Source organism: Haematobia irritans, chromosome 1 (genome assembly GCF_050003625.1).
Source record: "Haematobia irritans isolate KBUSLIRL chromosome 1, ASM5000362v1, whole genome shotgun sequence".
In the NCBI taxonomy this organism is placed as follows: Eukaryota; Metazoa; Arthropoda; class Insecta; order Diptera; family Muscidae; genus Haematobia; species Haematobia irritans.
This window is the reverse complement of record NC_134397.1, coordinates 263,895,199-263,923,117: the sequence shown is the minus strand read 5'-3', so window position 1 is coordinate 263,923,117 and position 27,919 is coordinate 263,895,199. Positions and strand designations below refer to the sequence as shown.

The 27,919-nt window shown below is 28.2% G+C and overlaps 1 protein-coding gene across 9 annotated transcripts in view; it reads left to right on the top strand.

The window, feature by feature from the left end:
• cher (filamin A protein cher) overlaps positions 1–27,919 on the top strand; it is a 227,384-nt gene that overhangs the window by 17,833 nt on the left and 181,632 nt on the right. For 2 of the 9 annotated variants that reach the window (XM_075292085.1, XM_075292077.1), the window contains exon 1: positions 18,730–19,446. The exons of 2 other annotated variants lie outside the window; for them this stretch is intronic. The gene's annotated coding sequence lies outside the window, so the exon portion shown is untranslated. Of the gene's footprint in view, positions 1–18,729; positions 19,447–27,919 lie in introns of those variants that run through there. 5 more of the 9 variants (XM_075292093.1, XM_075292101.1, XM_075292107.1 and 2 more) reach the window with 4 other exon arrangements.

Sequence of the window (27,919 nt, the reverse complement as noted above, 5' to 3'; positions counted from 1 at the left end):
AAATTTCTCACAAAAATCCCCAATACATTTTTGAAAAATTTTTTGAAAACAAAAATAAAGCAAAAGGCTCTGCTGTAGAAAATCAGTAATAATAATCCAGCAAGCTGCAATAAGATCAAGTTTTCTAACCACAAGAGACTGATGATCGTCTTCCAAATTTCGGAGACAAGAAAATGAGCGTTTGGAGTTCCTTGTATTTATGAATGAATATAGAAAACAAAATTTGAGAAAATTGTCCATATAAAAAAAGAATGTTTTTGACACAATGTTCTATATAGAAATGACATGTTGACAAAATTTTCTATAAAAAAAAATTTTGACAAAATTTTCTATAAAAATAAAATTTTGACAAAATTTTCTATAAAAATAAAATTTTGACAAAATTTCTATAAAAATAAAATTTTGACAAAATTTCTATAAAAATAAAATTTTGACAAAATTTTCTATAGAAATAAAATTTTGGCAAAATTTTCTATAGAAATAAAATTTTGACAAAATTTTCTATAGAAATAAAATTTTGACAAAATTTTCTATAGAAATAAAATTTTGACAAAATTTTCAATAGAAATAAAATTTTGACAAAATTTTCTATAGAAATAAAATGTAGACAAAACTATCTATAGAAATAAATTTTTAGCAAAATTGTCCATAGAAATAGAATTTTGACAAAATGCTGGAGACATGAAAATGCGAGTTTGGAGTTCCTTGTATTTATGAATGAATATAAAAAACAAAATTTGAGAAAATTGTCTATATAAAAAAAGAATGTTTTTGACGCAATGTTCTATATAGAAATGACATTTTGACAAAGTTTTCTATAAAAATAAAATTTTGACAAAATTTTCTATAGAAATAAAGTTTTGACAAAATTTTCTATAAAAAAAAATTTTGACAAAATTTTCTATAAAAATAAAATTTTGACAAAATTTTCTATAAAAATAAAATTTTGACAAAATTTTCTATAAAGATAAAATTTTGACAAAATTTTCTATAAAAATAAAATTTTGACAAAATTTTCTATAGAAATAAAAGTTTGACAAAATTTTCTATAAAAATAAAATTTTGACAAAATTTTCTATAGAAATAAAATTTTGACAAAATTTTCTATAGAAATAAAATTTTGACAAAATTTTCTATAGAAACAAAATGTAGACAAAACTTTCTATAGAAATAAAATGTAGACAAAACTTTCTATAGAAATAAAATTTTAGCAAAATTGTCCATAGAAATAGAATTTTGACAAAATGCTGGAGACATGAAAATGCGAGTTTGGAGTTCCTTGTATTTATGAATGAATATAAAAAACAAAATTTGAGAAAATTGTCTACATAAAAAAAGAATGTTTTTGACACAATGTTCTATATAGAAATGACATTTTGACAAAGTTTTCTATAAAAATAACATTTTGACAACATTTTCTATAAAAATAAAATTTTGACAAAATTTTCTATAAAAATAAAATTTTGACAAAATTTTCTATAAAAATAAAATTTTGACAAAATTTTCTATAGAAATAAAAGTTTGACAAAATTTTCTATAAAAATAAAATTTTGACAAAATTTTCTATAGAAATAAAATTTTGACAAAATTTTCTATAGAAATAAAATTTTGACAAAATTTTCTATAGAAACAAAATGTAGACAAAACTTTCTATAGAAATAAAATGTAGACAAAACTTTCTATAGAAATAAAATTTTAGCAAAATTGTCCATAGAAATAGAATTTTGACAAAATGCTGGAGACATGAAAATGCGAGTTTGGAGTTCCTTGTATTTATGAATGAATATAAAAAACAAAATTTGAGAAAATTGTCTATAAAAAAAGAATGTTTTTGACGCAATGTTCTATATAGAAATGACATTTTGACAAAGTTTTCTATAAAAATAAAATTTTGACAAAATTTTCTATAGAAATAAAATTTTGACAAAATTTTCTATAAAAATAAAATTTTGACAAAATTTTCTATAAAAATAAAATTTTGACAAAATTTTCTATAAAAATAAAATTTTGACAAAATTTTCTATAAAAATAAAATTTTGACAAAATTTTCTATAAAAATAAAATGTTGACAAAAATTTATATAGAAATAACATTTTGACAAAATTTTCTATAAAAATAAAATTTTGACAAAATTTTCTATAGAAATAAAATTTTGACAAAATTTTCTATAAAAATAAAATTTTGACAAAATTTTCTATAAAAATAAAATTTGACAAAATTTTCTATAAAAATAAAATGTTGACAAAATTTTCTATAAAAATAAAATGTTGACAAATTGTTCTATAAAAATAAAATGTTGACAAAATTTTCTATAGAAATAAAATTTTGACAAAATTTTCTATAAAAAAAAATTTTTACAAAATTTTCTATAGATATAAAAGTTTGACAAAATTTTCTATAAAAATAAAATTATGACAAAATTTTCTATAGAAATAAAATTTTGACACAACTTTCTATAGAAATAAAATGTAGACAAAACTTTCTATAGAAATAAAATGTAGGCAAAACTTTCTATAGAAATAAAATTTTAGCAAAATTGTCCATAGAAATAGGATTTTGACAAAATTTCCTATAGAAATAACATTTTGTTAAAAAAGATGAAACCGATTTCTCAAAAAAATTTCCAAATTAATGGAAATTCACCATCCAATCCTCAAGTCCCCAACTCAAAAATTTCGTCCCCATTCAAGAAAAAATATCCCCAATTTGGGGTAAAATCCCCAATACTGGCAACACTGCACCCAGCCACAAACGCCATTGAACACCCCAGCAAAAAAAGCGTCGCCAAAAAAGTAATGAAAATGTTCTTTTTGGAAGTTGCTGTGTTTCGAATTTAAAATTCTATTTGTCCCTCATACATTTCGTAAACAATTTCCATAAGCCGTATAGTCAGGATTTATCGCTGGCGAATTCGAATTTCCGTAGCCTTTAGTATAGATCTGTCCGAGGTGATGATTTCCGATAAGGAAAAATCTAAGGTCGAGAGAGCCACCGTGGTGCAATGGTTAGCATGCCCACCTTGCATACACAAGGTCGTGGGTTCGATTCCTGCTTCGACCTAACACAAAAAAGTTTTTCAGCGGTAGATTATCCCACCTCATTAATGCTGGTGACATTTCTGAGGGTTTCAAAACATCTCTAAGTGGTTTCACTGCAATGTGGAACGCTGTTCGGATTCGGCTATAAAAAGGAGGTCCCTTGTCATTGAGCTTAACATGGAATCGGGCAGCACTCAGTGATAAGGGAGAAGTTCACCAATGTGGTATCACAATGGACTGAATAGTCTAACCTAACCTAAGGTTGGGCAGATCCGACTACACACAAAACAAATTCTGATTCAATCACGAAATTAATTGATCCAATCAATTTTTTAATTGAAATGTCTTCAATAACTTAAATGATAGTATCAATTAAAAAATTAATTGATCCAATTAATTTAATTAATTAATACTATTAATACTATATATTTCGAGAAGTCGCTAAAATGTTACGTCTTCGTGCCATATTACGATCATAACACAAACATATTAATTTTTGTGATTGATTTTTGTTTCAATTAAAAAATTTGTTGAATCAATTAAAATTTTATGTGAATATTTTTTAAAACTCAATTAAGATTTTAATTGGAAAAATTTTCTTCAATTTTTTTCTGCTTAAATTATATCGTACACTATTTTGGATATCATCTCAAATCCTTAAAATTTTTTGCGTGAAATAAATAACAAAAATCTAGCTCCGAAAATGAAATGTAAATTTGGTTGAAAGATTGGTTGTACAATAAATCTCATTACCATTCAGATAGCCTCAATTTGATTTTATAAAGGATAGTTTTCCGCCCCCCGACAAATTATGTATCAGCCGCCACCGACAAAAATATGGTTCGGCTTCATTCTCTGCACTAAAAAAAGTGAACTCTCTATTTCACTAAAGTCAATTTAACCTTATTTTAGTTCATGAAATTATTATGTTTCCAGAAAGTTTACATTAATCTAATAATTTTTTGCGTACGTTAGTTAAATTAACTAGGTTAGGTTAGGTTAAAGTGGCAGCCCGATTAAGATTCAGGCTCACTTAGACTATTCAGTCCATTGTGATACCACATTAACAAAAAGAACCTATTACATATGGGCACTTCTAGTTTTAACCGCTGAACCTTCTCGATTATTTTTCTTCGCTGAACCAACCAGATTGTTCCAAAAACATTAGCAGAGTGCTTAAGTTAACGTTTTCCAGATCCGCCAGTAATCTGAAGCTATATGCTCCTAAAAAATGCAGGACAAGAGGAGGCTTTACACAAAATTCTGGACAAGAGGTGTTTAATTGATTCTTTTTCCTCCGCATCATGACAGCTCATACAATAGTCATTATACTTCGCGCCAATTTTTTTGCAAAATCGCCTATCAGGCAGCGACCCGTTATAGCAGACATCAGGAGTGATATCTGACGTCTCGAGAACATTAGCATATCTATTGTGCGGTTTAAGTTGAAATGGGGCCATATTTGCTTGGTGTCGTTACAACCCTTGAAATTCTCCCATCGAACATTTGCCATCATAACAGCCTTCTCACGCAGTATGAGCTTGCAGGTAGCTAGCGGCATACCAACAAATTCTAGTTCCCCTGGAATATGTAAGGTAGTCCCTAGCCTTGCCACCTCATCCGCTTCGCAGTTCCCCGGTATGTTCCTATGGCCAGGCACCCATATCATTGAGAGATTTGCGGCAGTCGATGGCCGTTTTTGAGTTGAGGAACACAGAGTCCAAAGATTTTATTGCAGGTTGACTGTCTGAGTATATATTAATGCTAAAAAACTAAAAAAAAATATACACAAATTAAGCAAAAAGATTTACTAAATTCGTACTTCTCACAAAATAGTTCATTATTTCTTTACATTTGTAAATTTTAACAAAAATGCGTCCATCATGGACTTCGTCCAATTTTTTCCTTCAAACTACAAAATTTTCTTTAACAAGTGAAAAAAAAATTAATTATGTCTTATAAATTTTCTTGAATTTGTTGAAAAATATTTTCTTATTTTTGTGATATCGGCGTGATGCTAGCGATTGTAATACTGTTTAGTTAAAATTTTTTTTAAAATATTCAAAATTTTCTAAAATTAACAAAAAGTTTTCTTCCTGGTGAGTTCACTGTTTTTTCAGTGTGGTAACAACGTAAGATGTTTGCCTCCTCATTATCGACACGTTGATGCCGCCAAACATTCATAGATTCCTAAATTCCAAGCGACCCCGTATTTGCCCAACGACAGTAGCTTTGATTGTGTTTTCACACTTACTACATATAACAGCTGTTCTACAATATCCTTCCATAACAAGTTAATATTGAGAACGCAAACAATTCCTTAAATAATTGAACTAAATACGGCCTCAAACATGCTATCTATATAAAGGAAATGTCATGTATCCAAAAGTTTAGTGTAATCTCTAAAATACTGCAAAAAAAATATAATTTTTTGTAACCATGTAACGGAAAATACATAAGTCTCCATATTCCATTTATTTGGGGAAAAATTTCATTGAATATCTTGAAATGAACCCATGCTGTGTGAGATGCATCATTTTACATTATTGATATCATTCATTCAATTATTTCATAACATTTTGTTCGATTAACCCATTTTAAGTGATTCTACCAGGAGATAGACAAACTGTCCAGACAACAACCATCCAGTCAATATGGAATGATGCGATCGATCTTACTTTAGACTGAATTTAAACTGGCTAACCTTATGTGTCAGACGGGTTGTAGTGTTACCAAGTGTGTGTTTTGTTTTGTTTCTCTGTGGCATCTAAAAAGGCTGTTTTATTTTCTATTTACAATTTGCCCAAATATGGTCAATGTCGGGCATAATAATTGTTGAAGTTATTTGTAATACCATTTTTGATTTAACTAATCGTTATTTGGTTTTAATATTCTCTTATCAAAGCTCAATTGCATTGAGTGTTGGTTGGCATTTGCGTTTTTTTTTTTTATTTTTTCTATTTGTAATTAATGGATTATTAATGTTTTTTTTTTTTTTTTGAATTAATAGGTTTGATTTTCTTATCAGATTTAGCAAAATTCCATTGGATATGAAATAGTTATGGTGGGATAAAAGAGAAATATTTCTCGGTCATATGCAAATTTCTTAAGATAGGAATGTAGGCAATATTTGTAATGCTGGTATTACAGGGAAAACCAACAAATCATAGACCATGAATATTTTCAGTGAATGTAGACCACACTGAAAAGAATATTGTCGTTAGGCCAAAGATTTCATGTCTTCAAAATGCGAATGCGTTTTTTGCTTAGCATAGAAGACGCATTTCTCTGATATAAAGTTTTTTTCCTTGTCCAAAAGATGATAAACTTTTCTATAAAGTCGCTTTTTCCTTATAATTAAGTGATACAACTTAAACATGGGTATCTTAAAATAAAAGAAGGCATCTTAACTTCTTAACAACTTCTTAACATCATCTTCTAAATTGTAAGTTAGTCCATGCGGAATATATAGTAGACAAAGAAAAGCTCGATTAAATACATATATATTCTGTTCTTGACAAGTATATATAGGGAAGAAATTATTACGAACCGGTAATTATAGAGCCAGAAATGAAAAATGGGGTCGCTTTTTATGAGGGCTATATACAATTACGAACACGAGTCTATCGAAAATGGAAGATTTTTTACTATTTAGTAGATTGGTAGAATTCTTGATGTTTTGGAAGATTTTGCAAAATATTCCTCTCCAACAATCAAATGCTTTATTAATTTTCTATATAAATAACATTTTGACAAAATTTTCTACAGAAATAAAATTCTGACAAAATTTCCTAAAAAAAAAAATGTTGAAAAAAATTTTCTATAGAACTAAAATTATGATAAAATTTTCTATGCACACAAAAAAATTTCACGAAAATTTTTCCAATTAAAATTTTAATTTTTTTATTTAAAATATTCAATTAAAAATTTAATTGATTCAACAAATGTTTTAATTGAAACAAAAATCAATCACAAAAATAATAGTATCAATTAATTTTTTAATTGGATCAATTAACTTTTTAATTGACCTTCAATTAATTTTTTAATTGATACTATCATTTAACAGAAATAAAATTCTGACAAAATTTCCTAAAAAAAAATGTTGAAAAAAATTTTCTATAGAACTAAAATTATGATAAAATTTTCTATGCACACAAAAAAATTTCACGAAAATTTTTCCAATTAAAATTTTATTTTTTTTTAAATATTCAATTAAAAATTTAATTGATTCAACAAATGTTTTAATTGAAACAAAAATCAATCACAAAAATAATAGTATCAATTAATTTTTTAATTGGATCAATTAACTTTTTAATTGACCTTCAATTAATTTTTTAATTGATACTATCATTTCTGTGATTGAAGACATTTCAATTAAAAATTAATTGGATCGATTAATTTCGTGATTGAATCAGAAAAAAATTTTTTTGTGATTTGACAAAAATTTTCTACGGCAATGAAATTTTGGTAGATTATTTTTGGCTCGATTGCCACCGTGATTTTTCTGTGATTGTGGATTGGTTTATTTGGGGGCTATCTACATATAATATAGATCGATACGGGCCAATTTTGGCATGGTTGTTATCGGCCATATACTAGCAAAATGTACCAAATTTCAACCGGATCGGATGAATTTTGCTGCTTCAAGAGGCTCCGGAGGTCAAATCTGGGGATCGGCTTTTTGTGGGGGCTATATGTAATTATGAACCGATGTGGACCAATTTTTGCATGGTTGTTAGAGACCATAAACCAACACAATGTACCAAATTTCAGCTGGATCGGTTGAAATATGCTTCTCTTAGAGACTCCGCAAGCCAAATCTGGGGGTCCGTTCATATGGGGGCTATAGGTAAAAGTGAACCGATATAGTCCATTTGGAATACTATCCGACATACATCAATAACAACTACTTGTGTCAAGTTTCAAGTCGATAGCTTGTTTCGTTCGAAAGTTAGCGTGATTTCAACAGACGGACGGACTGATGGACATGCTTAGATCGACTCAGAATTTCACCACGACCCAGAATATATATACTTTATGTGGTCTTAGAACAATATTTCGATATGTTACAAACGGAATGACAAAATTAATATACCCCCCATCCTATGATGGAGGGTTTAAAAACGAATCAATTAAAATTTGCTAGTTAGAATCAAGTATTCAAAATTTAAATTTTAAAGACAATTCTGTCTTAAAAGTATCCCTACTTCAATTCTCCCTTTCTGTGGCTCGGAATCAATACAAAAATCATTAATGTAAAGACAAAATCTTTGGAACCGGGCATGCATTTTTTTTTCAGTGCTGTGAGCCACTTTAACATGGTGAAACTTTTGTGTCACTAAATTGTGCCATTCAATATTTCTCATATTTATTTGTTACTAACATTGTGCTCCGGCCAATGTCATTAGCCGATTTAAATTTGAAGACTAGATATTTTGTAGAAGTCAAAATTTTTTTTTTTTCAAAGCGGTTCAGATTTAAATATATGTATACCCTCTGAAAAAAATATTCACGTAATATGAAAGAATATGCAGCCTAAATGTTAGGACACGCAATTTATACAATATTGAGGACAAAAAGTGGTCCACTGTTTGTGTCACCCTTTATTGCGATTCTCATCCGTGGTGTTGATGTAAATCATGGGATAATAATAGGAAGCCTAACCTTTCTCGATATACCATCTTAAGGTGGAGAGTAAAAACAATCCAATAGAATAGGTAAATTTTAACTCCGTTATCCTAATATATCTATATGGTTTCAAATTAAATATGTATTTAACTTCATTTCAAAAATAACAACAAAAACCATTTTTGAGTAATCATTATCAATGCTTATCGCAATTGTGAATAATGTTTTACAAATAGTTCTAAGCTTTTTCTTTAAAGATCTTATCATTTGCAATAGATTTCAATCACTTCCTTTTCAATAGATCTTATTTCCGTTCATGTCTCATCGAATGACATATTGTGAAGATCAAATATAACTGCGGTTTTCTGATAGCGGCGCCTGTATATACTATTCAGTCTAAAAATATCTAAACAATTATCGATTTCATAGAAAATGAAATGATTTAACTAAGTAATATTACCACAAAATTACGACATGACCAGAATAACAGATATTATTGTCATTAGAGAGTGTATAAAAAAAACTAACAACATATCATTTTGAATATCAATTGCTAAATGGATAATTTAATTGTATTTTTAGCACTTAGGAAAATCAAAAGCCTTTGATTGTATGCCAAGCCAAAACCTCTGAATTAGCCTTACTGCAACTCTATGTTGACTTAATCAATTTTAAAGTCTACTTTTAGGCTCCAAGTATAAAATATAAACAATAACAGCTTGGGATTACGGTCGCCACTCGTGCCAAAAGTAATCTACCAAAATTTGAAGAAAAATTTTACCACATTTTAAAAAATCTTATTTGGAAGTTTTTGATAAAAATTTTGTAGTTAGTAAACAAATATTTTTTCTTCGAAGAAAATATTTTATTACTTTTTTTAATTTATTATGATCTCTTCTATTTATTCTATATGTTTTGGTGTATAAATTTTATTTATATAGAAAATTTTGTCACCATTTTATTGCTAACGGAAATTTTGTCAAAATTTTATTTCTATAGATAATTTTGCCCAAATGTTATTTCTGGAAAAAAATACCAAAATTTTTTTACTATAGAAAATTTTGCGAAAATTTTATTTCTATAGAAAATTTTGGCAAAATTTTATTTCTATAGAAAATTTTGACAAAATTTTATTGCCATAGAAAATTTTGGCAAAATTTTATTGCTATCGAAAATTTTGCCAAAAATTTTTATTTCTATGAAAAAAATTGCCAAAATTTTATTTCTATAGAAAATTTTGGCAAAATTTTATTGCTATAGAAAATTTTGACAACATTTTATTTCTAGAGAAAATTTTGTCAACATTTTATTTCTGGAGAAAACTTTGCCAAAATTTTATTACTATAGAAAATTTTGCCAAAATTTTATTTCTATAGAAAATTTTGCCAAAATTTTATTTCTAGAGAAAATGTTGCCAACATTTTATTTCTGGAGAACACTTTCCCAAAATTTTATTACTATAGAAAATTTTGCCAAAATTTTATTTCTACAGAAAATTTTGCCAAAATTTTATTTCTATAGAAAATTTTGCCAAAATTTTATTTCTATAGAAAATGTTGCCAACATTTTATTACTAGAGAAAATTTTCCCAAAATTTTATTGCCATAGAATATTTTGACAAAATTTTATTGCTATAGAAAAAATTTTCAAAATTTTATTGCTATAGAAAATTATGTAAAATTTTATTGCCATAGGAAAAATTTTATTGCTATAGAAAATTTTTCCAAATTTTTATTTCTAGAGAAAATTTTGCCAAAATTTTATTCCTGGATAAAATTTTGCCAAAACTTTATTGTACAGAAAATTTTGCCAAATTTTTATTTATATAGAAGTTTCGTCAAAATATTATTTCTATAGAAAATTTTGTCAAAATATTATTTTTATAGAAAATTTTGTCAAAACATTGTTTCTATATACAATGTTGCCAACATTTTATTTCCATAGAAAATTTTGCCAAAATTTTATTTCCATAGAAAATTTTGCCAAAATTTTATTTCCATAGAAAATTTTGCCAAAATTTTATTTCTGTAGAAAAATTTGTCACAATTTTATTTGTATAGCCAATTTTGTCAAAATTGTCTTGCTTTAGAAGATTTTGTAGAATTTTTATTTCCATAGATAATTTTGGCAACATTTTATTGCTATAGAAAAATTTCCCAAAATTTTATTTCTATAGAAAAATTTTCCAAATTTAATTTCTACAGCAGCCACCGTGGGGCAATGGTTAGCATGCCCGCCTTGCATACACAAGGTCGTGTGTTCGATGCCTGCTTCGACCGAACACTAAAAAGTTTTTCAGCGGTGGATTATCCCACCTCAGTAATGCTGGTGACATTTCTGAGGCTCTCAAAGCTTCTCTAAGTGGTTTCACCGCAATGTGGAACGCCGTTCGGACTCGGCTATAAAAAGGAGGTCCCTTGTCATTGAGCTTAGCATAGAATCGGGCAGCACTCAGTGATAACAGAGAAGTTCGCCAATGTGGTGTTACAATGGACTGAATAGTCTAAGTGAGCCTGATACATCGGGCTGCCACCTAACCTAACCTACAGTAAATTTTGCCAAAATTTTATTTCTATAGAAAATTTTACCAACATTTTATTTGTATAGAAAATTTTGCCAAAATTTTATTGCTATAGAAAATTTTGTGGAAATATTATTTCTATAGAAAATTTTGTCAAAATATTATTTCTATAGTTTTCTATAGAAATAATATTTTGACAAAATTTTATTTCCACAGAAAATTTTACCAAAATTTTATTTCTATAGACAATTGTGCCAACATTTTATTTCTATAGAAAATGTTCCCAAAATTTTATTTCTATAGAAAAATTTGTCAAAATTTTATTGCTATAGAAAAATTTGTCAAAATTTTATTGCTATAGAAAATTTTGCCAAAAATTTTTATTTCTATGAAAAAAAATTGTCAAAATTTTATTGCTATAGAAAAATTGTCAAAATTTTATTGCTATAGAAAAAATTGTCAAAATTTTCTTGCTAAACAAAATTTTGTAAAATTTTATTTCTATAGAAAATTTTGGCAAAATTTTATTGCTATAGAAAATTTTGACAAAATTTTATTTCTAGAGAAAATTTTGTCAACATTTTATTTCTGTAGAAAATTTTCCCAAAATTTTATTACTATAGAAAATTTTGCCAAAATTTTATTTCTATAGAAAATGTTGCCAACATTTTATTACTATAGAAAATTTTCCCAAAATTGTATTGCTATAGAAAAAATTTTCAAAATTTTATTGCTATAGAAAATTATGTAAAAATTTATTTCTATAGCAAAAATTTTATTGCTATAGGAAAAATTTTATTGCTATAGAAAATTTTACCAAATTTTTATTTCTAGAGAAAATTTTGCCAAAATTTTATTCTTGGATAAAATCTTGCCAAAACTTTATTGTATAGAAAATTTTGCCAAATTTTTATTTATATAGAAGTTTCGTCATAATATTATTTCTATAGAAAATTTTGTCAAAATATTATTTTTATAGAAAATTTTGTCAAAACATTGTTTCTATATACAATGTTGCCAAAATTTTATTTCCATAGAAAATTTTATTTCCATAGAAAATTTTGCCAAAATTTTATTTCCATAGAAAATTTTGCCAAAAATTTATTTCTGTAGAAAAATTTGTCACAATTTTATTTGTATAGCCAATTTTGTCAAAATTGTCTTGCTATAGAAAATTTTGTAGAAATTTTATTTCTATAGATAATTTTGGCAACATTTTATTGCTATAGAAAATTTTGTAGAAATTTTATTTCTATAGATAATTTTGGCAACATTTTATTGCTATAGAAAAATTTCCCTAAATTTTATTTCTATAGAAAAATTTTCCAAATTTTATTTCTACAGAAAATTTTGCCAAAATTTTTATATCTTTAGAAAATTTTACCAACATTTTATTTGTATAGAAAATTTTGCCAAAATTTTGTTTATATAGAAAAAAATTTATTTCTATAAAAAAATTTTTCAAAATTTTATTGCTATAGAAAATTGTGTAAAAATTTTCTTGCTATAGAAAATTTTGTCAAAATTTTATTGCTATAGAAAATTTTGTCGAAATTTTATTTCTATAGAAAATTTTGGCAAAATTTTACTGCTATAGAAAATTTTGACAACATTTTATTTCTAGAGAAAATTTTGTCAACATTTTATTTCTGGAGAAAATTTTCCCAAAATTTTATTTCTATAGAAAATTTTGGCAAAATTTTATTGCTATAGAAAATTTTGACAACATTTTATTTCTAGAGAAAATTTTGTCAACATTTTATTTCTGGAGAAAATTTTCCCAAAATTTTATTACTATAGAAAATTTTGCCAAAATTTTTTTTCTATAGAAAATTTTGCCAAAATTTTATTTCTATAGAAAATGTTGCCAACATTTTATTACTATAGAAAATTTTCCCAAAATTTTATTGCTATAGAAAATTTTGACAAAATTTTATTGCTATAGAAAAAATTTTCAAAATTTTATTGCTATAGAAAATTATGTAAAATTTTATTTCTATAGAAAAAATTTTATTGCTATAGGAAAAATTTTATTGCTATAGAAAATTTTTCCAAATTTTTATTTCTAGAGAAAATTTTGCCAAAATTTTATTCCTGGATAAAATTTTGCCAAAACTTTATTGTACAGAAAATTTTGCCAAATTTTTATTTATATAGAAGTTTCGTCAAAATATTATTTCTATAGAAAATTTTGTCAAAATATTATTTTTATAGAAAATTTTGTCAAAACATTGTTTCTATATACAATGTTGCCAACATTTTATTTCCATAGAAAATTTTGCCAAAATTTTATTTCCATAGAAAATTTTGCCAAAATTTTATTTCTGTAGAAAAATTTGTCACAATTTTATTTGTATAGCCAATTTTGTCAAAATTGTCTTGCTTTAGAAGATTTTGTAGAATTTTTATTTCTATAGATAATTTTGGCAACATTTTATTGCTATAGAAAAATTTCCCAAAATTTTATTTCTATAGAAAAAATTTCCAAATTTTATTTCTACAGAAGCCACCGTGGGGCAATGGTTAGCATGCCCGCCTTGCATACACAAGGTCGTGGGTTCGATTCCTGCTTCGACCGAACACTAAAAAGTTTTTCAGCGGTGGATTATCCCATCTCAGTAATGCTGGTGACATTTCTGAGGCTCTCAAAGCTTCTCTAAGTGGTTTCACCGCAATGTGGAACGCCGTTCGGACTCGGCTATAAAAAGGAGGTCCCTTGTCATTGAGCTTAACATAGAATCGGGCAGCACTCAGTGATAACAGAGAAGTTCGCCAATGTGGTGTTACAATGGACTGAATAGTCTAACTGAGCCTGATACATCGAGTTGCCACCTAACCTAACCTACAGTAAATTTTGCCAAAATTTTATTTCTATAGAAAATTTTACCAACATTTTATTTGTATAGAAAATTTTTCCAAAATTTTATTGCTATAGAAAATTTTGTGGAAATATTATTTCTATAGAAAATTTTGTCAAAATATTATTTCTATAGAAAATTTTGCCAAAATTTTATTTCCACAGAAAATTTTACCAAAATTTTGTTTCTATAGACAATTGTGCCAACATTTTATTTCTATAGAAAATGTTCCCAAAATTTTATTTCTATAGAAAAATTTGTCAAAATTTTATTGCTATAGAAAATTTTGCCACAATTTTCTTGCTATAGAAAAGTTTGCCAAAATTTTTTATTTCTATGAAAAAAAAATTGTCAAAATTTTATTGCTATAGAAAAAGTTATCAAAATTTTATTGCTATAGAAAAAATTATCCAAATTTTATTGCTATAGACAATTTTGTCAACATTTTCTTGCTAAACAAAATTTTGTAAAATTTTATTTCTATAGAAAATTTTGGCAAAATTTTATTGCTATAGAAAATTTTGACAAAATTTTATTTCTAGAGAAAATTTTGTCAACATTTTATTTCTGTAGAAAATTTTCCCAAAATTTTATTACTATAGAAAATTTTGCCAAAATTTAATTTCTATAGAAAATGTTGCCAACATTTTATTACTATAGAAAATTTTCCCAAAATTTTATTGCTATAGAAAAAATTTTCAAACTTTTATTGCTATAGAAAATTATGTAAAATTTTATTTCTATAGCAAAAATTTTATTGCTTTAGGAAAATTTTTATTGCTATAGAAAATTTTACCAAATTTTTATTTCTAGAGAAAATTTTGCCAAAATTTTATTCCTGGATAAAATTTTGCCAAAACATTATTGTATAGAAAATTTTGCCAAATTTTTATTTATATAGAAGTTTCGTCATAATATTATTTCTATAGAAAATTTTGTCAAAATATTATTTTTATAGAAAATTTTGTCAAAACATTGTTTCTATATACAATGTTGCCAAAATTTTATTTCCATAGAAAATTTTGCCAAGATTTTATTTCCATAGAAAATTTTGCCAAAATTTTATTTCCATAGAAAATTTTGCCAAATTTTATTTCTGTAGAAAAATTTGTCACAATTTTATTTGTATAGCCAATTTGGCAAAATTGTCTTGCTATAGAAAATTTTGTAGAAATTTTATTTCTATAGATAATTTTGGCAACATTTTATTGCTATAGAAAATTTTGTAGAAATTTTATTTCTATAGATAATTTTGGCAACATTTTATTGCTATAGAAAAATTTCCCAAAATTTTATTTGTATAGAAAAATTTTCCAAATTTTATTTCTACAGAAAATTTTGCCAAAATTTTATTTCTTTAGAAAATTTTACCAACATTTTATTTGTATAGAAAATTTTGCCAAAATTTTGTTTATATAGAAAAAATTTTATTTCTATAAAAAAATTTTTCAAAATTTTATTGCTATAGAAAAATTTTTCAAAATTTTATTGCTATAGAAAATTGTGTAAAAATTTTCTTGCTATAGAAAATTTTGTCAAAATTTTATTGCTATAGAAAATTTTGCCAAAATTTTATTTCTATAGAAAATATTACCAAAAATTTATTTCTATAGAAAAATTTGTCAAAATTTTATTCCTATAGAAAATTTTGTCGAAATTTTATTTCTATAGAAAATTTTGTGGTGGTGGTTAAACATCACTGTTATTTTGAAGGCGTCGAGACAAAAAATTTTTCAGACAGCTTAGAACAGTTGGAACATTGTATAGGAGACTATGTTGAAAAGTCGTAACTTTCCAAAATGTTACACTTATATCGCCACCCTATTGCGATCAAAATTATCTTTTGGAAGTCTTGCTTTTGTATGAGTAGTACAATTTCGGTCATAAATACGAATTCGTACGTACGTACTTGGATTATTCATTAACTCCTTTGACATAGATGATGCTATAAAAATCATGACATTATATGACCATGCTAATAATAAAAAAAATCCAATCACCTAACACCCCAAATATTCTCATACATTTTCCAATAGTTTGTCGTCATTAAGGCGCATGCAACAAAGTAACATGAAATTATGGAAATTCAATGTTCTTGATTTTCTGCCCACAAACCGATAGTAAAGCTTCTAATAAAAGATTATTGTCATTATGGTTTTCCATGCCGTGATCTCAAAAAAGAAGAAAAAACATCTTTAAAATGCCTATAAAAACCTGTTAGGTGACCAAAACCCGACCTGGTAATTCTACGCATCTAACTAAGCCAAAAAACAAGAAAATTAACAACAACAACAACAAACAAACACCCATTGAACATGTGAGGCATTTTCTCCCATTTGAATAGAAAATCACTCAAGAATGTTTGTTCAAATCAAAATCACATAAAGGAATGTCAAGCATATCCCCCCAAAAAAACGCCAAATGCATGCAACACAACGGATATTGAACATCAAGCTTGAACAACGGTTTTGTGAGCAGATAATGGCTTTGTTTAGGGAAGGGAGAGAAAGTTGTTGGGCCATTATATGAAATATGTAAATGAAAGAGTGTTAAAAAATCACAGAGTTAAGAGAGCTCTTTTGGGAGAATTCATGCTGTAAGAGGCAAAGTTTTAACTCCTTAAACTATGAGTCTAAAGAATGGAGTTAATATCGTCATTTTCGAGGCAAAAATCGGAATGATCTATTTTTTAGTAAAAAATCGTCAAAATGCCGATAAATCGGCAAAATTGACATCACTGACTCCATATGGTAAATAAATTTTAGTTTATTTAAGAGAAAAACATTCAGATTTTTTTCAATAAATAAATAACACATACACTGAAAAAACAGTGAACCCACCAGGAAAGATAACTTTCGATTAATTTTAGAAAATTTGGAACTTTTTTAGAAAATTTTAACTAAACGGTATTACAAGCGCTGGCATCACTCCGATATGACAAAAATAAGTAAATATTTTTCGACAAATTCAAGAAAATTTATTAGACATAACTAAATTTTTTCAGTAGTTGAAGAAAATTTTGTAGTTTTAAGAGAAATCTTGGAGTTCAAAATTGCAAGAATGTCTTTAGTGACATACGAAGTTCATGATGGACACATTTTTGGTAAAATTTACAAATTTAAAGAAATAATGAACTATTTTGTAAGAAATACGAAATTAGGAAATCTTTATGCTTTATTTGTGTATAACTTTTTCCCGTTTTTTAGTTCATTTAACTAACATACGCAAAAAATTATTTGACTAAAATAAACTTTTTCCAAACATAATGATTCTATGAACTAATATAAAGTTAATATGGCTTTAGTGAAATAGAGAGTTCACTTTTTTTTGAGTGTACACATAAATTTCTGAATTTAAAATGTACTCAAATAAAGCTTGTGGTAACGAAAAGGAATTTTTATAGGAAACAAATTGTGAGTCATTATGAAAATTTTTTGTTTAACAGCGGATTTAAATTTTTATCTTTGGCTTTGACGACTGAACAGATACAAGTTTCTCGATATGTTTGCTATCAACACAAGGACGTTGTTGACAATTTGAGAATGGAGATCTTAATCTGGCAAAAAAAATATTGCATCATCTCAAAATTTTTTTAGAAGAATAAATAAATATTTTACAAATATTTTAGTTTTTGCCCGCAGTCGTAGGTATTTTCTCGTCATTCTAAAATACTAATATAACAAGTATGAAAAGTCCCTTCCAAATGAATTAAGCGCAAAAGAAGTAACGCCCCAATGAAGAATGAACACTATACCTGGGGAGCCTCGTTTAGTCGTAAAAGTCCCAAAATTAAATAAGTGTTCAAATAAGGACCTAACTTCTTAATATATAGCATTGTTTTTGGGTCGTTATTTCACAAATCTTAGGTATGTGGTGTCACTTAATTATGAAGTTCATATAAATGATTTTATGATTAATAGTGTGTTTCCAAGTAAGTATAAAAATGCCAACAACACTCATACGCTTAAATGGTGACTAAATATTTTCAACAAAATATGTATCAAAAATTATTTGCAAACTCTTATCACAACCACCAACAACAACCACGATTTTTTAAACAAACGCATATCAATGTCAACAATATGAAATTTTTACAAATAACAAAACACACTTTTTATTTATAGTGTAGATTAGTATATAAGAGAACAGTGATATTAAAGAGTAAGATCAAAGAACAACAACAAACTTTAAGAGAGAATTTTATGAACAAATACCAAAGAGAACAAGTGTTGGTGAGCAATCTCAAAGAAAAAAGTTGGAGCTGAGCATAAAAAAAAAAACGTTGAACAAGGGGAGCCTTTGATTCACAATAAAATAAACAAAACCTACTCTACCCCATTAAGAGAGATCGAGAGAGTTTATTTCATTTGGAGATTATTGAGAGTGAGACCATAAAATGTATGGTTCACGTAATCTCCGTACAACTGGCTCTTTGCCTAATGACAAAAACAATAGCAACAAAGTAGTATCCCCACAAAATGAAAACAAAACCACCGGTCTTTATGGTATTGGTGAAGACAACAATAATACAATAAAAAAGAATACAACAGCAGCGATGACGACTATGGCGGCAAAAAACAGTGGTGAAATTTGTATGGCTAATGCAAATACCGCAAGATATCCATATACTACTGGTGGTGGTGGTGGTGGAGTAAACGCGGTCGCTGCTAACTATATGGGAGCAGCGGTTGGGCATAATCACCACCAGCAACAGCAAACCAATATTAATCGTGGTGGAGCTATAACGACGGCACAACCATCGTCTGTTAATCAACCAACGTTGAAAACGACAAAAGCAGTAAATTCTCCTTTTGGTGGACAAACGCATTCAGTTGAAGGTGGATCGCGTGCGCAGACGGTTGAGAATATTAATAGTTCGGTGATACACAGAGTTAATAGACAACAAAACCAACAACAACAACAAACGACGACGACATCCGAATTGGCAACGACAACAGCAAATCAATTGAAAGAGCAATTTAGCCAAATAAATTTATCAAAGAATTTACAACAAAACGGCAGTGTAAGTGCCACAAAAAATAATCAACAACAACAAACGACAAATATTTTGCATAATAATAACTGTGCAACAAAAGGAAATTTTTACAATTCGCCTATACCACAACCACCGCCGCCGGTGACCGGAGCGAATATTTCCAAAAGTGAATTTGTGCCAAAAAGTGATACGATTAATATAAATACGAAAACACCATTAATAACAGCAGCAACAACAACAAATACTGCTGTGAAAACAACAACATTAAATTTGCCTGTGACATCATACGCGGCAGCCACACAACAACTTCAACAGCAAGAACAACAAGAATATCCTACTGAACAATTCTATTACACAAACAATAGCAACAACACAGAGACCTATACTTACATATATAATCCACAGGTGGGTGTTTTCTTTTTTTTCTATTTGATGGTTTTTGTTGTTGTCGCTTGACAATGCACATAAAACATAACCCTGTCGTATGCAAAGACTATTAATAAAGAAGACGTGAAATGGGCTTTGATAGTGTTAGTACTAGAAAACAGAGATTAATATCATACTTGTTGGAAAAGCGCTCCGAACTTACTGGTTTGATGCAGACAATTTTTATTTAGCTATTTTCTCCAACATTTCACGCAAATTTCTGTGTCGGTTGCACTAAATTATTAATAAAATGTTTCACAAAGTGTTTTTGTTCGTTTATGAGTTAAAAAAATTGCTAAAATAAGCGAATTAAGTTTTGTTACGAATGCAAAATGAAAAGAGAAACCGAAAAAAAGTTGCAACGTCTCATGGAACATGTATGATATTAATCTCTGTTTTTTCAAGAAAAAGAGGAAGAGCAAGCTTATCTCATGTCTTCTTTATTAATAGTCTTTGGTCGTATGACACTCCCCTTAGAAAAAGCAAAAAAAAAAATTGTGAAAAGAGGGGAGCGTTTAATGTGGCAAATGCTTTAGTAACACCTTAATTTGTTAATAGCTTTACTGCCTTTGATATGACATTAACAAATTTTCATTTTATACTTCTTATCTTTCCCTTTGCTATCAATTTATTCTGAAGACATTTCCTGATGTTTGTTTTTGTTTTCACTTTTTTTTGCCATTCTATTCCTCTTTACGAAAATCGACACAAAACTGTATTATGTTAATGAACTTTATACAAATTTCAATTTTGATCTGTTTTTTTTGTTGCTATTGCTAAACTCCACTACATGTCCCTACAAAATTCGCACACGTCTACTATGAACCGAAAACAAACGAAAAACTGGCAACAACTCAAACTTTGGCGGCAACAACAAACACCACAGCCCTAAATGCGGTGAAATACACATAACGTTGAGTGTTATTAATATTCTTCCTTAGTGTCTCTCTTAATACCTTTACCACTATCTCGCAAAGAGTGTTGAATATCTCATTCAGTGTTACCGTTACCGAATAAAATAAATAAATATCCCCCAAATTGTAGGTACCTTTAGGAATTGTGTTCTTCACTTACTACATACAAATACACTTAAAGGTGGGTATTAAATTCGAGTTTAGGCGCTAAAATTGCTAAAGTGAAAACTAAATCAGTAAAAAACAAGTAAGGAAAGCCTAAAGTCGGGCGGGGCCGACTATATTATACCCTGCACCACTTTGTAGATCTAAATTTTCGATATCATATATAGCACCCGCCAAATGTTTGTCCCAAGGTTTGTCCCAAATACATATATTTAAATATCACTCGATCTGGACAGAATTTGATAGACTTCTACAAAATCTATAGACTCAAAATTTAAGTCGGCTAATGCACTAGGGTGGAACACAATGTTAGTAAAAAAATATGGGAAACATTTAAATCTGGAGCAATTTTAAGAAAACTTGCAAAAGTTTATTTATGATTTATCGCTCGATATATATGCATTAGAAGTTTAGGAAAATTAGAGTCATTTTTACAACTTTTCGACTAAGCAGTGGCGATTTTACAAGGAAAATGTTGGTATTTTGACCATTTTTGTCGAAATCAAAAAAACATATATATGGGAGCTATATCTAAATCTGAACCGATTTCAACTAAATTTGGCACGCATAGCTACAATGCTAATTCTACTCCCTGTGTAAAATTTCAACTAAATCGGAGTTAAAAATTGGCCTCTACGGTCATATGAGTGTAAATCGGGCGAAAGCTATATATGGGAGATATATCTAAATCTGAACCGATTTCAACCAAATTTGGCAGGCATAGCAACAATGCTAATTCTACTCTCTGTGCAAAATTTCAACTAATTTGGAGTTAAAAATTGGCCTCTGTGGTCATATGAGTTTAAATCGGGCGAAAGCTATATATGAGAGATATATCTAAATCTGAACCGATTTCAACCAAATTTGGCACGCATAGCTACAATGCTAATTCTACTCCCTGTGCAAAATTTCAACTAAATCGGACCAAAAAATTGGCCTCTGTGGTCATAATAGTGTAAATCGGTCGAAAGTTATATATGCGAGATATATCCAAATCTGAACCGATTTCAACCAAATTTGGCACGCATAGTTACAATGCTAATTCTACTCCCTATGCAAAATTTCAACTAAATCGGAGCAAAAAATTGGTCTCTTTGGGGAAATGAGTGTAAATCGGGCGAAAGCTATATATGGGAGCTATATCTAAATCTGAACCGATTTGGCTGATATTTTGCAAGTTTTTCGAGACTCATAAAATATTCGGATGTACGGAATTTGAGGAAGATCGGTAGATATACACGCCAATTATGACTACATCGGTGAAAAATATATATGGCAGCTATATCTAAATCTGAACCGATTTTTTCCAAAATCAATAGGGATCGTCTTTGAGCCGAAACAGGACCCTATACCAAATTTTAGGACAATCGGACTAAAACTGCGAGCTGTACTTTGCACACAAAAATACATCAACAGACAGACATACCGACAGACGGACATCGCTAAATCGACTCAGAATTTAATTCTAAGCCGATCCGTATACTAAAAGGTTGGTCTATGATTACTCCTTCTTGGCGTTACATACAATTGCACAAACTTATACCCTGTACCACAGTAGAGGTGAAGGGTATAAAAAATGCATACAATTATACATATTTGTTGCAAATTTTATTATAACTTTATGGGGAATAGCCCAAAGAAAATTTTCACAAAGTTCCTTCCTTAAAGTGGTTTAATTAAGAAAGCAATCGTGAAAAATGACGATTTTAGCGGCTAAACACGAACTTAATACCCACCTTAAGGTGAGTACTAAGTTCAAGTTTAGCCGCTAAAATGAAAACTAAATCATTAAAAAAAGCCATAAAATTATACATCTTTGTTGCAAAATTTATTATAACATGATTGGGAATAGCCCAAAGCAAATTTTCCTATGTTCGTATTCCTTAAAATGGATTACTAAACAAAAGTAATCGTGAAAAAATGACGATTTTAGCGTCTAAACTCGAACTTAATACCCACCTTTAAAGGTGGGTGTTAAGTTCGAGTTTAGGCGCTAAAATCGCTAAAGTGAAAACTAAATCAGTAAAAAAAAGGCATACAATTATACATATTTGTTGCAAATTTTATTATAACTTTATGGGGCATAGTCCAAAGCAAATTTTCACAAAGTTCCTTCCTTAAAGTGGATTAATTAAGAAAAGTAATCGTGAAAAAATTGCAATTTTAGCGGCTAAAGGTGAGTATTAAGTTCGAGTTTAGCCGCTAAAAACGTCATTTTTTCACGATTACTTTTCTTTAATCATCCATTTTAAGGAATACAAACTTTGTGAACATTTGCTTTGGGCTTTTCCCCATCAAGTTACAATAAAATTTGCAACAAATATGTAAAATTTCAAGCATTTTTCTTACTGATTTAGTTTTCACTTTAGCGATTTTAGCGGCTAAACTCGAACTTAATACTCACCTTAAACTCGAACTTAATACCCACCTTAAGGCGAAACGTATCAAATGAATCCTAATAAATATGTCAATGGTCCAAAAATAGCTTTTGAACCACTTTAAGCTTCGAATTCCTTATCACTTGGAGCACTGTACACAGAAAAAACAATTAACTGTTTTATAGGAAGAATGAACTACTTCGCACGAAAATTGAACCAAATTTACTTTATACTCACCTTTAGAAATGTGCAAACCCGCAAAATGAAAATATTTTCATTATGTATCTTTTTTAGTATTTTTTGTGATATTTGTAAACATTTTTCCTCAAGTTTCTTGTAAATTTTTTTTTATAAATCAGTTCAAATTCTCCCAAGAAAGTGACCCCCTATGAAAGGTAACGTAGTTTTAATTTAGAAAATTTCAACTTGCAATAAAGATGCAACTTTATTGCAGTTAGATCTCAAATCTATTTAACGTTGGTGCTCGTTGAATGGTTTACATTTGAGCTCAGAAAAGAGTTATTACTTATGTTTTTCTAGACTGAGATGTCCCATATTTATGGAGTATTATATTAATAATAAACTGGTTAAAGAAGTTGATGAGAAACTGGATCTAGGTGTATTTTTCGACTCCAAATTGTCATTCAATAGACATATAGATTATATAATGCCTCAAGCGTATTCATTTTTTTTTAAGCGTAACAGTCGGGAATTTAGTGACCCTTACGTGCGAAAAATATTATATTCTTGCTTCTTTGGAATCCTTCTATGTTCTCACAAGTGAATAGAATTGAGAAATTGCAGCGTAAATTCGTAAAATTTGCTCTTATTTCTTTTAACTTCTGTTTGCCTTTGCCGTCATACGAATCGAGATGTAAGCTCCCTACGGGAAATGGACCAACCACTGGACCGGTACAGGACTAGTCCCTGGTGTGTATGGACCAATCCTAGTTCTGGTCAAGACGTGTGGAAGGGACCGGTCACTTTAACATGGCTTTGTCATTGACGGGGTAAATTTACACTTTAGGACACGTCTTGGACTCGTTCCTAAGGGCACGTTCTGGGACATTTTAGTAGTAGCACTCCATAGACAGGTCCTCATGAATCAGTCTCGAACAAACCATGTTATTAGGAACCTGTTTCATTTTGCTTATACGAATTGCACTAGAAATGAAAATCTTTTGAAATATGCTGAACTATAGGTTATTATGGTAATTCTACATCAATAAATGTGTAGATCCAATAAGATTTTTATATCAAGCGAATATGGAAATCATTAAATTATGACTATTTAAAAACTGGGACAAACTGGATCACCGGTACCAGTCCTGTGATAGGTCTGTCAGTGGCAATTTGCACCAATTTCCCGTAGGGCTTATTCATCTACCTACACTCATTAATCGCAGACATATTCAGGCTATGTTATTTGTTTATAATGTTATTTGTGGAATTATAGATTGTTCTTATATTCTTAATGTAATAAGTTTCAATGTACCATGTAGACGTTTAAGAAGAGTTGAAATGATTAACATACCGATGCATAGAAACAATTATTGTATGAATGAACCAATTTTAAAGGCCTTAAGAGAATTTAATAGAATTAATTTGATCTGTGATCTCGATTTTAGTTATAATTTACAAAGATTTAAAAATATTTTAGATGTTATTTATTTTTTGCCAGTAGTCTGAAAGGATGTACTATTCCATAGACGAAATGAATAAATTAACAAATAAATAAAGCACCAGTGGCGAATTGCTACAAAGAAAAAAGTCATTAACACTAAATTCTATTATTTTTGTTTGCAATTTTCCACAGCTTAATGAAATCTTATTTTTTTAAGTATGTCTCAAACATTTTATAAACACAACGAGCGTATAAAGTTCAATTACCATATACATAAGTTCGATATGAACTATGTTATATCAAAAATTTTCGTACGATCCTACTGTGTAGCTAAAGTGGCCATGATTTTCAATGATTTTCTTCTTTACTTTTAGTTCATTTTTTCTTCTAATGATAAAGGACATTAAATGTTCCTGTTTTTAACAGAGGTTAGGTGGCAGCCCGATGTATCAGGCTCACTTAGACTTAGATTCAGTCCATTGTTATACCACATTGGTGAACTTCTCTCTTATCACTGAGTGCTGCCCGATTCCATTTTAAGCTCAATGACAAGGGACCTTTTTATAGCCGAGTCCGAACGGCGTTCCGCATCGCAGTGAAACCACTTAGAGAAGCTTTGAAACCCTCAGAAATGTCACCAGCATTACTGAGGTGGGATAATCCACCGCTAAAAAACTGTTTGCTGTTCGGTCGAAGCAAGAATCGAACCCACGACCTTGTGTATGCAAGGCGGGCATGCTAACCATTACACCACGGTGGCTTTTTCGGTATAAAAATTAGTTTAATCTAGTTAATTTTGAGTGTACATAAACCTCATACACATTACACTTTCAAAATCCACTTTAAAAAGATTTCAACTGTCATTTGCTTATAAAAAAGGGATTTCAAATCCAATTTTAGTAGATTTCGAGACTAATGTGAATGTGCTAATATACATTAAAAAATAGTGAACCCTATATGGCACTAAAGACAATTTGATTCTATTTTAGTTCATAGAATTATTACGTTTTGAGAAATATTTTAGAAAAACTTTATTATATATTTGAATGGAACGAAAGACGTTATCACAATTTTGAACTCCATTTTTTTTCCTTCAAACTACGAAATTTTCTTCAACTAATTCTGTAATTATGTTTGTGCAATTTGTCGTTTTGTGAAATCGGCATGACATTTGCGGTTGCAATACAGTTTAGTGACAACAATTAATCTAACTTTTCCAAAATTAAACAAAATTTTTGCTCTTAGTGGGTTCACTGTTTTTTAAGTGTTTTGGTATAAACATTTTTTTTTTTATTTTAAAGTACCTGTTATAAATTGAATTCTTAAATACTACTTTGTACATGAAGCCCTTTGTTACCCAGCAAACAAATTTGGAATTACTTCTAAAGGCACAACTTTAAAAGCACTTCCAGAAATGTTCTTCCCAAGATGTTCTTTATGTTATTTTAACTAATCAGGAAGTTCTTTTAATTCAAATTTTTATAATTCGCTTTTTTCATATTTTTAAAGGGCAATTTTAACTTTTTTGTAAGTAAGGATTAATAAAAGGGTACAAATTATTTAAATTTTGTCGAAATTTTGAAAATATTTGCGTTTAAGGGTTTCAGACAAACGTTAGAATGCATTAAAAATCATAAAAAAATATAAAAATGTAAAAATTATTATATTCTTCCAAAGATGTTCTTTATGTTATTTTAACTAATCAGGAAGTTCTTTTAATTCAATTTTTTATAATTCACTTTTTTCATATTTTTAAAGGGCAATTTTAACTTTTTTGTAAGTAAGGATTAATAAAAGGGTACAAATTATTCAAAATTTTGTCGAAATTTTGAAGATATTTGCGGTTAAGGGTTTCAGACAAACGTTAGAATGCATTAAAATCATAAAAAAATTATAAAAATTATTATTTGGCAAAATATCACAAATTTTTTTAATTCACATCCAGAACACTGAATACTAGAGGTGTATACACATTTTTTTTTTTAATTTTTAACAACATTTATTCCAAACAATCAATTTTGTAATGAAACTAAAAACACTAACCCCCATTTTCATGAAGCTTCGTTGGTTTTACGTTAGCTAACGAATTTTTAAACTGCAATGAGCATATCTGTAAAAATTTTCTATAGAAATAAAATTTTGATAAAATTTTCTATAGAATTTTGACAAAATTTTCTATAGAAATGAAATGTTGCCAAATTTTGTATAGAAATAATATGTTGAAAAAAATTTTCTATAGAAATAATATGTTGACAAAAATTTCTATAGAAATAAAATTTTGACAAAAAATTTCAATAGAAATACAATTTTGACAAAATTTTCTATAGAAATAACATTTTTAAAAAATTTTCTATAGAAATAACATTTTTACAAAATTTTCTATAGAGACAAAATTTTTTATAGAAATAAAAATTTGAGAAAAGTTTTGAAAAAATGTTTCTACAGATATAAAATGTTGACAAAATTTTCTAAGAATAGAATTTTGAAAAATTTTTCTATAGATATAAAATGTTAACAGAATTTTCTATAGAAATAAAATTTTGACATTTTCTATAGAATAGAATTTTGAAAAATTTTTCTATAGATATAAAATGTTAACAGAATTTTCTATAGAAATAAAATTTTGACAAAATTTCTATAAAAATAAAATTTTGACAAAATTAATTGAAATTTGTTAGTATTTTTTAATGTCCATTTAAAACTATGATTGATACTATCATTTTCGTGATTGAAGACATTTCAATTAAAAATTAATTGGATCAATTAATTTCGTGATTGAATCAGAAAAAATTTGTGTGTGTACCGCACTTGAATCGAATTGTCAGACATTTTTTAATAGGTAGGAACAGCGGTGCCAACTCTGACGATTTTTCGTCATTTTGACGATTTTTGATGGTAAATTTGGCCTCTGACGATTTGACGACGATTTTAAACAACTTAGTTATGAGATGACGATTTTTTAAAATGCTCGACTCAAGTGTTTCCTTTTAACGGTTTTTGACGATTTTTCAAAGAGATGTAGTTATAAGTTGACGATTTTCATAAGTTGTAGTGTAAACATGTTATTTTGGATCTCAATAATATGACAATTTATATGTAGCTTGCTCCCAGCCGTCTCCAATGTAGAAAGAAATTTCAAAGCAATCAATATAAATAAACCTAAAATTCGAAATCCCTTTGAAACTTAAACATTGCAAGGTATTCTTTTGTCTATAAACTATTTAAAGCGAAATAATTTTGATTGCTATGAAGCCAGTTTAGTTAAATTCAATTTATTTATTTATTCATTACCGATAATAGTAATAATAAAAAAAAATTATACATGAGCAAGTAATAAGGATTTAAATTCGCTTGGAGAATAGGAAATTTTT